A 15,035-nucleotide genomic window follows, 5' to 3' on the forward strand; every position below is an offset into this window, starting at 1 on the left:
AGCAGGTCGGGGACATCCCACAGCGGGTCCCGAGGGATCCCCCAGCAGGTTAGAGCACATCCCGCAGTGGAGCGGAGGCAGCCCGCAGAGCCGCCGGAGCCAGCCTGGAGGTCCGTCTCGGCTCCAGTGCCCGTGTCCCCTCTGCTTGTGCTCCTCAAGCTCCCCGGCCTGCAGCAGATCCAGCAGTTCTCCTGCCAGTCCCAGTCCCGATGTTCCCCCTGCTCCTCGCTGTGAACAGGAACCACCTGCAGCCCCCAACCCACCCTCTGCGGGCCTGGCCGTGGAGAGGGGATGTACACGCAAGCTGCACCCCACCTTGTCCGGGGCAGAGGAGCATCAAAGCAAATTTACCCCACCGACCCTGTAAGAACGGAATCAATCCCGGTTCCTCCTTACTGCCCCTGGCCCAAGAAGTGCCAATACCGAATAAAAAAGTAATGCACGTGTACTTACTTCTTCACCTTCCTCCTTTGTGGACCTGACTGAGCATCAGGGCGCTCCGGAGCCCCAAAGCCCTTGGAACTCCTGTTCTCCTGCTCCCCCTTCCGCAGGGCTGGCTCCCACCCGAAGATCCTGGGGGAAGATGGTGGGAAGGAGGGGTGAAGGGGAGGGGGAGCAGGGACCCCATTTCGGAGGCAGAGCACCACTCGCTTCTTCCAGCCCTAACGCCGGGCCAGGGTCTGATTGTCTCGGTCAGCTCCTCTTTCTAGGTGTAAACCGCTTAAATTTAACACAAGCCGAGGCGGTGCTGCCTTCGGGCACCTCTGTCCCCTGGGGAGCCAGGACTTCAGAGCCCAGCAACAGTAAAACACGGGCAGAGTTTCCTTCCCTGACTTCCTCTCTCGCTGTTTTTCTTCTCTATTTTCCTTTCCACTTTTCCAGCTCTTCATACTTACTTCTTTTTGCCTTCCCCCCCGCTTCCTCACTCCCTTTTTGTCCCTTTTCCTGCCCCACTTCCATCTCTCCCGTCCCTCTGTGCTGCACCCCCCCACCCTGGCGTGTACCGTCCTCACACGTAGGTCCCTGTTTTCTCAGATTTTTCAAATTCTCTTTTTCCAAACAGGAAGGCTGAGCCTTTGCAGAGCCCACGTTTCCCCGAGTCCTCAAACAGTCTCATTCTTCAGCTGAGGCGAGTTTAAGCGCAGCCGAAGGGGAGCGTATAACACACCGAGTGTCTCGGCACGCTCCCGCTCGGTTCAGTCCCCGTCAGGAGCTGTCGAATCGATTCGTTAGCGGCATCCCCTGGGGGGGTCAGTCTGTCTGGAGGTGTTTTCATTACAAACATGGCCTTTTTGGGTGCTTATGGCTATTTCGTAAAAGTGCGCTCAAGACAAATACAGGCTGAGTAAATAGAGACTTACTCCAAGGATGCTTTAAAAGCAAATTGGGATAAGCCGATTTTGACGTGAAAGTATTAAAAATAAACTGGAACAGATCCTTAGCTGTTGTAAACCTGCATGGCTGGCCTGAACCGTCTAAACCAGATGAAGGGATTAGCTTGTTTTCACTTTTCTTTGTATCCGAGAAACTAAAAATGAATATAAAAGATGAACGATTATTTTCACAATCCCCAGGTGCCCAGAACTTTAAAAAACAAATTATCATTTTTAGCTCTAAACCTCTTGACCCTTCAAACCCACTACAGAATCGAGGAGAAATAAATAGGGGGAAGGGAAGAATTTTGTGCAGTTTTATGTAGACTCAGTCATTTCTTGTAAAAGCCATTTTGTATAAAAGGCATCATTTATGAAAGGTTGCCCGTCATCAGCCTGGAAGGTCAGTGTTGTACATTAAGGTGGGTACGCTGTAGGTTTAGCAACATCCACCCTAACGCCAATATTCTGACTACCAACTTGCACTAGAACTGCTTTGCTATCAGAAGAGATCTTACACATATATATGGCCTTCAGGTGGGTTACAAAATTGCAATGAAACATTAATTAAATCCAATTAAATGACTGCTCTTCTTACAAAAAGTAAAAGTTGAGGAGGTGAATCTCTGAATTTCACTGTCATTACCTCCTAGATAACTGTTCAGCTACAAAAGCAGTGAAAATCCACGAAGTGGCTTAAATGTAAATCTTCATATTGCCCATCTCACAAAAGCACCAGAATTTCAGAAGTTCTTTTACTTCTTTGCATCCGCTTTGAAGGATAGCCTCATATCAGTTTTTTTAGTTTAAAAGGGTTTTTTTTGCATCGTTGGGTTTTTACCGAACCAATTAATTCTGAAACATGTAACACTTCTCATAGTATTTCTTTCTGTCCTTGCTGGCACAATACCAAAACCACCCTGGAGTGCACCTGGGGACACGAGGGACAGCCCGGTGTATAACCGGCGTATAACCCACCCTACTGCAGAAGCAGCTCTCCAGCCTCTCTCCTGCATTACCACAATTAACGCAGATACCTTCCCCAATCCTCCGTGCAGATACTTGTCCAACTGCCATCTGCGATGCTATCCCACTGTAAATGAATCCACCTGGTAAGAACTTTTTTCCTTGCATGTGAAATCACCCAGCGGTAGGATCCAGTGTAGTCACCCTGTAGACAAGGCTTCAGTGGAGCTGAAGTGGGTTAAGCTTCTCCCCATGCGGGAACCCAAGAAGTCCCATTTTCAGATCACCTTTACGAATCCACTGAGCATCTTCTTCTACCATAAAAACTCTAATGTCAGAATTAGGAAATATCACTCCAAATTAATCACAATACTTCAGATTTGACACAATATGCTAACGGATCATCCAAAAGTCCTCAGTTGCTTTAAGAACCTGGAGTGAAATACCAATTTTTACCTTTCAGCGTGGTTGGTAGCTCACTCTGGTTCTCCTCAAAGCCTCAATTTTACTGAAAGCTAACTGTCTATGAGTAGGCATTCAAATAATTATTTGGCCTATTCAAGTGATAATGCACTACAGAGTTTACAGATTTTTGACGACTAAGAATGTGAATGCATCAGCTATCTAAAAAGATAATTTTCTCACAAAAGAAATGAGAAAAAAGCATGTAATGCGAGACAGGAGAATTATCTTTTTGTCCTAAAAACTCTCTTAGTAGCAATAGTATCTAATTTGTTTAAACTTTTGCACTATGTATCCGACAACGGTCTGAATTCAGCAAAGTGGTGCAAGTTTGCTGACTCTCGTTCTGGAAGAACATACTTATCTATATCAGATGCTTCTATAGATTTATATCTAGGTGTGGAAGTTCACCCAAGGTATGGAAGACCTCAAATCAGTTGGCTTTAGTGCCTGGAATAACCTGAACACACAGCTCATGCAAGAATATCTGAATTTCTAAGCTGTAACCTGGGTTGGGATGCCATCCTTCTCTCACGCAACATTTCTGCTTGATGTCAATAATTAACATTCAGTGAAGGAGAGGCTGGCCCAAATCATCCCCTTCACAGGAGACCACCCCAAGACCCTTCTGGATCTTTCACCCTCTGTCTTGGGGATTGTACAGAAGGCAGAAGAGGCCCTTTCTGCTTGTATCGGCATTAATTTGGGTGCCCAGCATTTACCCAACTACCGTTTACTTTTTTTAAGTTGCAAAGATTTTTGTAAATTCCTTCTAAATCTTCTGCTTCTCTCTCTCTCTGATGTGGCTCAAGTTGGCCAGTGCCTTCAGAAGTTACCAGCAGCGGGCTGGCTGAGAAACGGGGGCTTCGTACCTGCAACTCTCACCGAGACTGTAAAACCCAGCTGGGATCTGACGTGTAAACTGCTTAGCAAGTCTGGGCACCCACCGGTATGATTCTAGATCGTACGGACAGCAGTTTGCGTAATTGTGTCACGTACAGAAAATGAAAGGCAATTTAGACTGTTAGACGCAATTCTCGCGCTCGTAGTTGCCTTCGGAGATGTCCGCGAGGCTGCTGCTTGTGTGAACTTGTAGGCACGTCTGAGAGGTCAGCACGTATCTGCCCCGGGATGGGACGCAGGCGAGGAGGCAGCGCGGAGAGCGGCAGCAGCAGCAGCACGTCCACCCGCAGCCGCGCCGCTGCCAGTTGTACAAAACCCAAGGAACCGCTTACCGAGAAGGGGTCACCTTGCCGTCCACAGTTCAGACTGAGCCACGATGGTCTTTCTTCATGGTTACCGCGCCCCAGGCTCACATCTGGCCTTTTCTGACATCAAATAAATTAATTAATTAAAAAAAAAGTCTTAAGAGACGTGCAGATTTTAGGAATAGAAGAGGCACTGTAGTCTGAATTCCTACTAAATCAAGCCATAAATTTCATTAGTGAATCCTAAATATAGAGAGATAAGTTGTGTTTTAAAACTAGCACATATCTCAAGAGAAATCAAGCATTGACTGAAACCAATGAAGAATTCACCACTTCCCTCAGCAAACTGCTCCAGCTCTTAAAACCTTGTTTCCTGTTTGAATTTCACCAATTTGGACCAGCAGATGATATTAGGCCCTCTAATATAAGGAATTTTCACCTTCTACATGTAATTATAAGCTGGGAACAAATTCCACGACACCTCTTTATTGACATTGAGCCCTCTCACTCTCTCGCTACAAAGCAATATTTTTGTCACCATCAAATTATTCTGGTAGCTCATCCCCAAGCCCTTTCCAATAGATCAACAAACTCTGTAAAGTTTCTGCCATGATTTCAGGAATATTCTCACCCTGTACGACTAGCCACGTGGCTCTATTCTCAGTTATACGTTCTTGCAGACCGAGTCAACTATCAGCGTATAAACAGAAACACCCTTGTGAATACACTAATAAAAATCAAACAGGTTTGCAAAAAAACTTCAGCAACAAAAAAGCATCTTAAAGTGTTTCTCTTTCTGAGGTCAGATAAGAACAGTTGTAATGAGCTGCTGTTCTAGCTGTGTGTTTCTAGTGCTCCTTGTGTCTCATTACGCTGCTTTTCAGTGCTGCCGTTGTCATAGTAGTCCACGAAGAACCTTACGTAAGGAATAAGATGATGGTTTTGCAGGATGTTAAAAAAGAGCATTTAACAGAGAAGTGCTAATGTTCTAGATTAGGGATTCTTACTCCCTTACCCTGCACTGGATCATGTAACCGCATGAATCATTCTGACTGCGAAGTACACGTTCTCCCATCAGCTCAGAGGGTTTGAAGTGGAATATTACAAAGTCTACTCATGAAACAGTGGCAGCGGTAGAAAAAGAAAAAGCTGCAAACATACAAACAAAACTAACAATTTCTGCTCGCTCTTGAAAAACTACTCCTTTGACTTGTACGCAGATTTTACTTAGACTTCTACACATCTGTGTGACTGTGTTTGCAAAGTCCAGGGCAGCACAATTTGGAATGATTCAGTGGGAACTGCGGATTTATGCGATGGGCAGGGACTCAATGCCTTTCTGTAATTTTCAGATATGTCTTTAAAAAAATGTAGAATTTTTGCCAAGATGCAGTATTGGTTTGGGGAGTTAGCTGGACTTCAGGGAAACACTCTTTCATCCTTTTTCTTCCTACTGATCGCTTTTGGTAGGAAACATCCTTCCTTTGCATGCCAAAAGGGGTTAGCAGCTGCAAGCTGTGGGTAGGGGACTGCCTGGCGGAGCCACACTCTCCCCTGCCCGCTTGAACCTACAGAGTAAGGTAGTTTGTCATTGAGATGGGACTTACTGGGCCATGAGGGAAGGAGATGGAAATGCTTCCACAGCCACAGAAATCAACCAAATGCAAGAACTGCAGGCGGGTTGTTCAGGAGGGCATCGTTGTAGCCCTGCTCCCACCACAGACAGGCAATTTATCACGGACCTCAACGGGAGCCGGCTAGACCAATGCCAAGCAGGTTTTGCAAGCCCATGTTTAATTAAAAAAACCAGCCCACCTTTCCTCCTTGCCAGGGCCCTCACGGATCCCGCTGGTCCCAACCAGTTCTGCCTGTATCCTCAGCTGCCGGCGTCCAGCCCCTGCCTCCCGCACCTCCCCGAGCACCAACAAGTCTCCTCTGTGCCCCTCATGATGGAAACCAGCAGCAGCACTATGAATGCAGCTAATACCTGGCTTCCCACTATCTCCAAGGGGACGAAGAAGAGGTCACTTGTTCAGTTTTTATTTACTGTACTGTACTCGTGCCGCATGGCTTCCTCGGATTGCCTGCAGCAAGCAGGCAGAATTTTTTTTTCTCCTTAACACACAGTTTAGTTTCTGTTTTGATTTTGTTGCTTCGCTTTTCCAGTCCTTCGCTGGAACGCGGTGGTGGCCAGCGAGAGGATACAGGGCGGGTTGTGCTCCTGCCCTTATTAGCATATTAAGTCAGGAAAGAATTATCCTCGGAGGCAATACTCAGAAACAACAGTCTGTTGTTTGGTTTTTACATCCTGGGTGTTGCAAATTCCCAGAATCAGCTGGGAAATTCACCCCTAAAATCCCTTGTCCTACGCCTATATCCTGTCCCGCTGTCTTCATGAGGCGCGTGATGGCTGTAGCTTTTCTCCTGTTAATTTGGGGTATTTACGGTAGGTCTCCAGTGTGTGGTGTGGGGTGTGTGCGATCTGCAGGGAGGGAAGTAGAGGCAATAGTGCCGCTGGGACCACATTTCAGTACATCCCGCTGGACGGGGTGTTCACCGCTGCTAATGGGGGATTAGCAGCCTCATGGCTCTCCAGCCTTCCCTGATGCTCTGAACGTTGGTCATCCAAGGCAGAAACAGGGACGACACATATACAGAAGGATCTCATCCACTTTCTGATCTGTCTTGGCCTTCAGGTCCCCCACCTCTTGCTTTCTCTCCCACTTTTCTCATTTCTGACTTTTTCTCTCACCCCTGTACTTCGTGCTGCTTCATCTTTCACTGCCACTGCCGCGGTATTCCCAGCAGAGCACAGCTGAGGTGCCTCCAGGGCCTGGAATACCACTGAATTCCTTTCACTCCTTTTCATCTGTATGCAAGATTGCTCAGAAAGGTGAAAATCCCAGCAAAAAGGCATGGTAGCAAAAACCCATGCATTAAAAACCCTGTGCGGATGGCTGAAAAATGCTTCCCATCACCAGAGCCACCTCCAACATGGAAACTTCACTTAGCACTCTCTTAAGGATGAACTTAGAAAATTATAATGTCCCTCTAGCAACTTGCATTTCTGAGAATCCCAAAGCACTTAGTAAATCGCATTCTCCTGAATGACTTTAGCTGTGGCTGGGGTACAATCAGATCTGGGGTGACAATTGGCAACCATTTAACTTCACATGCCCACATTAAAGAACAACTCTGGACTAGAAAAGAAACAGAACCCCACCCCATGGCTTGGTGGTGGTGGTGTTTTGTTTTGGGGTTTGGGGTTTTTTTTCTTCTTAGGATACAGAAAATAAAGCGCTAATGTGGAGCTTAGATCTATTTGGGCTGTTCTCAGGAAAAGCCATGGAGTCTTTAGCATCACCAAGAAGCCAGTATCTCGGTTTTATCTTTTAGCCAAATATGGGGGACCCTGACAAACAGCAGTCACTAGGGTGAGTCCTGCACACACAAGTGAGGGCTCTGCCTTGGGCTGCAGCCCTGCAAACACTTTAACTGCTGGCTGGGCCGGGTTAGTCTGACCGAGAGGTTCACGCAAACCCCAGGGTCAGAACAGGAGGTGTCGAGCAGGGAAGCCCCGGCTTTCGAGGGAAGAGTGTGACTTTACTGCATCACCTCCTAAAGACGAGCTGCTACAAAGGACAAATTATCCACCTCGCCCTCCTGCTCCCCGCTCTGTTCTTCTGCCAGCTCGCTCTTCAAGAGCCACTAGTGCAAAGGGCAGCTAATTATTCCAGGAATTCAAATTGGTTGCTTTTATGGTAAAGATCAAACAAAAACAAACCCCCGGCAATGCGGGCTGGTGTTGGCTGCCTGCCTCAGTGGCTAGCCGAGTGCTGGGAAGATGCGTTTCATCCTCCGAACCGCTCGTTATCTGGGTAGAAGTCACTAGACCACAGATGGGGACGAACGGAGGGAGAGGAGGATGAGGATGGCGTGAGGCTGAGGGAAAGGAAGGAGCAAAAGGGAGCAGGGTTGGGGTGTGAGAGGCGAAAGGTGCGGCAGAGATTGCCCGTGCTTGGCCACGCAGCCTGGCAGCACGCTCGGCAGCAGCTCTGCCGTCTCAAAACCGCTTTACCGGTTGCTGCATGTTGTCTTAATTCTGTCTCCTGGGTTGCCTTGGGGCATGGCATGGGGGTTCGGGCCATGCACGCCCGAGTGGGCTCATCTCTCCCCGCCACAGACCTGCCTCGTTAGCCAAGGTCCCCACGCGGAGGACGTGGACCTGCACCACCTATTTCGGTGCCCAGGTTCACACAGTGCATTTTCCCCTTCTACTGACTATACCAAAACAGAAAAGCCAGCCCAGGGACACATGGCAATGACATTTTCCATTTCCCCAAAAGCCAACGTCTCCTGTCCCTCCTGTGACCAGGGTCCCACAGAAGCAGCTTTGCCCGAGGGTGACACGGTTGTGGTGAACGGCTGAATAAGACCATAACGTTGTTTCTTGTTGCCTTGACAATACACTTGAGCTCAAGAGATCTATTTTAACCCTGTGCTGGGGTGATACGAGCTGATAAAACCCTGCTGGAAACAAGGCAAGAGACTAGACTCGCAAAACCAAGTTTTCACGCGTGTGGTAGGATCATTAGGATAAGTGGGATTTTGGCCCCAGAGAGGGGCTGGCTGTTTGCCCGGGAAGAGTCTCCAGTCTTTCACTCTAAAGGCTGGATTTTCAAGTACTATATAGCAAATCCCTTCCCAGTACACCACTGTATTTTGAAAACAGGGTTTGAAAATAACAAAAATAACCCCAAATGTTTGAAACGCTTATGCTCTTTAACTAGAGCCTCATGCAAAAAACTGCTGAGTCCGAAGATGACCTGCGACCACCTTCCACAGGCTTCAGGGCTGTATAACCAGCAGGTCGTTGCTTACAGAGAGCTATAATTCATATTTTGCAGAGTGCTGTTTCTTTTACACTGCTATTAATTCCAATCATGGTACATCTAATTTAGGAATTCCTCCGTGACCAATACATTTCAGTGCCATGACAGCAGCGTGCAGCAGCGAGAAACCAGTTAACTGTGGTTTCCTAAGCTCAGTCCTTTACTTGCTCTCTGGGGAACAGCACTGTTTCCTAAAGCGACTCCTCCCTTGATCACTCCATGTAGTGCCTCCATGAATAAATCAGAAATGGGCTTTCTTACGGCCATCATTGGCCATCCAGGCTTGTCCTCCAGCGCTGGAGGTTGAAGAGTCCTGTTTCTGAGAAGCATTGACACATCTGCTCGAGGTCCCTCAACACACGATTGCCTGAACAACCGACCGTCTTCAGACCTGTCGGATGCATCGAGAGCGGAACAGGCAGGTACTGCTCCAGCTCTTTCTAAATCCAACTCTTTCTAAACCCCATTACTCAACTTCCTGCGGCAAGGCAGAGCGATTACACTACAGATGATGAAATATTTCCTTCAGTTTACCCTAAATTCCAGCGAGCGATGTAACCAGCAATCCCTTAGTTTTGCATCGCCGAACGCGGTAAAGAGCGGGAACAGGTCAGTTCTCAATGGACCACCCGGGTATTTAAATCCCCCAGTAAAACCTTTTCTGTTCTACCTATTTCAGTTCCCTTTCACATCTGCCATCGTGGTGTCCTTACACGCTTCATCCTGCCAAGGTTAATAATCGGAGCTGGGGCAGTTCCAGCTCATTTCATTGTCTTGTCTGGGATGACATTTTAAGCAGCAAGTGCTTTTTGTGTTAACTGGCGTCGTGTCAAGTGACTTACCTCTCGTAGCCAATGCTGATAGCTTGTTCAGACAGAAATCTGCTAAATGGTTTGTTCACGTAATTACAATAATTGCCTAGGAGAAAAGATAGAGGAGTGTATCTTCCATTGAAAAAAATGCATAACTGTTAGCCTACGCTGACCTTTTCCTGCTGTCTCCTTCTCCTGTGTGAATGTATGTTATTAGCTGAAACTTCCCCATGTCTGCTCCTTGTTCTGCCCTTCCTGATTACAGCTTGGGGTGACATGGCCAGCAATTTGCATGGATTTTTAAAAAAGCAGGAGCAATTTTCATGGACATGGAATTTACTTTCCCTTAACTGCATAAACAGGATATTCTGTTGAAAATAAGGCTAAATGGAGCAACACACTCAATCATGCACATAATTTTCTCCAACTGAATGCTCCTGTTTGCTTAACGTTAAACACGAACTTAGGGGAAAACAAAGGGTGTGTTTCAATAAATCAGGAACTTAAAGAAATCACTCCATATATTATCATCTTTATCGGCATCTTAAACAACTTCCTCTACCAGAAAAGCTGCCCAGAACAAGAACGGGAAGAGAAAGAGAAAGCTTTGCCACAGCCAAACCCTAACTTGAGTTCAACTGGCAGCATCCAAGAACTAACTCCCCGTCCCCTGGGAACTGGGGCTTTCCTTTGGCCTTGGGACGGCTATGGCTGTTTATGCTTCTTCCTCTAATCCAACATAAGCCGGAGAAGCTCTTGAGGTTTCTATGTACAAGGACGAATTTATCACGACTCTCTCAGTAGCAGGACAGAGCAATCCCCCTGCGTAAGAAACACCAGCTCCCTTCGCCTCGGCTTCCCCGCTGCAGCTCCCAGCGTGCTGGATGCGGGGCGAGCACGGCTTGCCGTTATCTACAGCCCCCCTCTTTGCTGCACCCTAACAGCTCTCATTTAAACAACTGAAACCCCACAGATCATCCTCAGAGCCGCAGGCCGTCAAGAGACACCGAAATAGGCTGCAGCAGGCGCGAGCCCTGGCTGCCGTGCCGGGAAGCCTTTGAAGCTGACATCACTTGGGTTGGAGGTGTTTTGAACTGCGGAGAAGAAGCGATATAAAAAGAAAAGGCTTTTATTCTGACAATCAAGCTTAAGCCTGCCCTCGCTGTATGTAAAGTGCAAACTCGGAACTTAAAGAGGGAAAAATAAAAGGGCTGGATTCAGCGGACAGTTGGGTTTGACTCCAGCTCAGCTGTCAAGAGGAATAAAGCCTTTGAAAAAAGAACAAACCAAATCCTCAGTTCTTTCCCTCAGCGTCAGCCCCAATCGTTGCAGCTTCAAAGGCTGGGCTATGCCACAGATGTCCCGGCACCTCGGCTGCTGCTCGAGCCCTTTGCACGCCGGGCCACGCCACGGCTCTTTGCTCAATGCCGCGGGACCCCCGAGCTGGTCCGGCTCCCCTGGTCCGGCTGCTGCCCACCCGCACCCCAGACCCCCAAGGGAAAGCGGTCTCCTTCCCCAGCCCTGCCTAATGGTATTTCTCCCCTTTGAGGGTTACTCTCACGGCAGCGCTGGGTTCGGGTCGGTGCCGCCTCTTGTACGCCCGTTTGGGAAATGAGTGAGTAATCGCCGTCTCCGCTTCGTACCTCCAGCATCTGCTTCTACACTTCCAGACACGCGCTGGTGCTCCAGGCGTGGGGGGTGACCTTAGCGTCAGAGCTTGCTTGGCGGTCTGCCGCGGCTCCGAAGGCAAAGGTGTGTTAAGAAAATTTGCATGTAGAGACAGCAAATTGAATAGACGGAGCTGGACGTCAAGGAAGAAAAGAAAGCGGTTCATAATTACTCGGGTTGTATTTGCCTTTCCAAAGGGCATAACATTTTATGTGATTCATTAAGATTAGAGCCCTGGGTGTATTCACGAGGGCTGCGTTAGTACGGAGATTAATCATTTTAAGGCGCAGGGCTGAGCTTTGATGGTGGTTCCCGTGAGGCTGCGCAGGCTAGCCCTTGGGTGACACGAAGGCGCTAGTGCTCAGCACAGCCCGGCCGGCTCCAGCCTGCAGCAGGGGCTCGCTCGGCTGCCGATGCGATAGCCAAGGGCGGTGGCAACCTCAACCGCAAGCTCGGCTTGCTGGGGCAGGAGGAGGAGGGAGAGCAAGCAATGCCGGGCCCCACCGCTCAGCAGAGCGATGCCGGGAGTGAGCAAGCCCTGAGGTATTTGTGCGCTCCTGCCTCAGCCCTTGTGGTGTTTTAATAGTGGCCAAAGCAGCTAAATTAAAAGGAGAATTGAATACAGCATTGAACCGCTGCTACTGCTGCTGTAATCTCGTACGCTGGTATTTTTGCTCCCAATCCCCACGGCTGGTGCTTCTCCGTTGGTAATGGCCAGGATGGGATCACTGAGGCAGCAGATAGGATGCTCCGGCCTGGCGAGCTGCAGAGATCACGTCTTGAGGGTGCCGGTCCTTTGGCAGGCTGGATTGCGGCAGGAATAGCCGCTCCTTTGGCGCTGGGTCGCATACAGGCAGGAGCAGGTCTGGGTCCGGGCTGCAGGATGCTGCACGCTGGATACAGTACATGCCCAGCTCTGCACCCCGAGCCACAAGCTAGCCCTTACTAACATGCTGTCTAGTCATAGCTGGGAGAAACTAATTCACATTTTGCACTTCCCTGAATTAAAAAGAATGGATTTCAAGGTTATTTTTAAGCTTGCTGTATAATAAAGTCAAAGATTTATTACTACTATGCTCCTGCGTAGCTGCAAAGTCCGTGAGTAATTACAGCTTTACAGCAGCCTAACCTTTCAAGTATTTGTATTTCACGTCGCATCCTTACCAGGGATAAGAGATAACTTGCACTCATCTGCAAAATGCCTTGGGTAAGACAAGATCATCAGGAAAATGGCAAAAAGTAAGGTGCACGCTCTGTGTGTCGCACTGACTTCCCTGTCACTTTTGCTCAGTTTATTAGCAGAAAACATACTTTTACTGCACTCCTGCCTTCAGATTTAATCTACTGCAGGAGGTGCACAGCCACAGAGGTTTTTTTGCTCTTTTCACTTGGCGATATGATACCGATCACTCTGAAAAAAGCCCTTCCTCTCTGCCGGCCCGTTGGCAGCAGCAATTCTACCCAGTGACGCAGGGAAGGAGAATAGCTGCATGTTCCCAGTGTCTCCAGCCCGACCTAATCCATTAGTTAACTGAGGCTGCTGCAAGCATCCATGGGACAACATTTCTTTTGGCGGAAAGCGAATCTCTGGCAAGTTCGCTCAGTAAGATCTCGCAGACTTTCCACAAACATATTCCTGACGTAGCAGGAGTCAGGGGACAACGCCAAAGACCTTTACAAAGGTGGCGTTAGCTTTGTTCTTCCATAGAGAAATGGAGCTTTTCTACAAACTTCAATACTTTTTTTTGATCAGAAACTCCCCACCTTGGTCTTTCTGGCACAACCATCTCTCTCCAACACTAAACCTCATTATGAGTTGAAAAGACTGATGGAAACCGCATGGCTGTAAGAGGAGGAAGTGCTAAGGTTGTTGCTTTTGTTTCCAAAGCATGAAACAAGGTATTGAATAATGAGTTTTCCCTTGTGTTGCTTGAGCTCTGTGGGGAGATTGCTACAGCTGATTCCTAGTAGTGTATTTAACAAACTTACAAGCAAGGTCACTTGGTCACATAGCAGGTACGGGAGCCCCGTGTGTCCTTTGTGCAAAGAGAATTAGAAGCAAAAAAGCACAAGCACCGATCTCTGGGTTCATCAGAAACCCAGCCAGAAAAAGCCTGCGAAATAAATGCTGTAATCCCTCATCTCCTGGGGATGGAGCAGCCGTCTGACCCAGGGCACTGCTGGTTAACAGGATAAATTTGGGGAAATTCTGGGCTCGGTTGCCCAGAGACTGCATGTGGTCTGCCAAAGAAACTTTCTCTCAAAGCTGAAATGGTCATCCACAGACTCCCCATAGGAGGAAATAATAACCACAAACTTTCTCCGCTTGACACCACAGGACTGGCCACATTACGAATGATCTTTTCCCATTCATACTCGGGTTTCATCACATTAGGAAGAAAGAGAAGAAACACTGCAACAAGAGAGAGTCTGGAAAGAAAGAGCGGAGCAAAGTAACATTAGTCATTATAAACAACATTACAGGAGATCCTTTTCAAAAATAACACAAGCAGCTCACTTAACATCCTACGTCAGAAATGGGTGATTCCACGTCTGGTATTCTAGAATAAGGACCATTAACTATTAATGATATACGCAAATATTAAAGAAAGCAGAGAAAAGATACTGCATGGGTAAGTGAACTAACGGGCTGACAATACATTATCTTAAGCAACTCTGATTATTATTAAGCATTTTAAAAGCGCTTTATCAAACTCATACCAAGTCACAAACCCTCCTTCAGGAAGCTGTGATAGTACCAAACACAAACCTGACAAAATCAGGAAAATGATTACAGCTCTTCGTGCACTGGAAGGGGACTCACAAGAGGTCCCCACTCTACCTCCAGCTGCAGCCGGGTGCTCGACGCCGGCTCCTGTACCCGCACGTGCAATAACATTTGACAAACAGCAGCAAAATTAACGTTGCCATCCCCCAGTTCCCTCATTTCAGCCCTGAGCAGGATTAGTGCTGTCAGGGACGTGCTGGGACGTGCAGCAGGGGTGGACGTAAACCTCCCTCAGTTTGCACCTATTCGCCTACCAGGAGCAGGATGGAGAGCAGACCTTGGAAAGAGGCAGGAGCTTTTAATGTTTTTATTTTGCTGTTTAAATATTTTTTTCCTCCCTTAACTTTACAGCCTGACGTCCATTACTCAGTCCATGTCTGAAATTGAAATTATGGGGGGAAAAGGCAACAGTGCATTTACTTGGATTCATTATCTGTCAAGTGTTATAGAAGGATTAAATGGGGAAGGAAATTTTAAAACCATTCTTCTGACATGAGTCACAGGAGTAAGCTATCAGAAGCCATGTCAAAGGCACTGTAGTTCTAAGAAACGTATAGCATCTTTATGATTATTCCTTTTATAAAACCCAAACCATAAACAATAGAAACAAGGGAAGGGAGCGAATGTAATTTCATTAGAGCAAACGTGACATAATTTTAACAATAAATAATAGCTGTTATCTAGAAAAATATGAAAAGCCATTTTCAAAATCATTAGCTCTAATCACAAATGAATTTTGCAGTCTCTTTTCTATTTTGCACCTCTGTAATGAACTCTGATAAATTCAAGGGACTACATGTTAAATAAAGAGATAGAAGGGTCTAATTTGCTGCTTCATTAAACCGGCTTATTTCTGGAACATCTTG

The sequence above is a fragment of the Accipiter gentilis genome, chromosome 23 (genome assembly GCF_929443795.1).
Source record: "Accipiter gentilis chromosome 23, bAccGen1.1, whole genome shotgun sequence".
NCBI lineage: Eukaryota > Metazoa > Chordata > Aves > Accipitriformes > Accipitridae > Astur > Astur gentilis.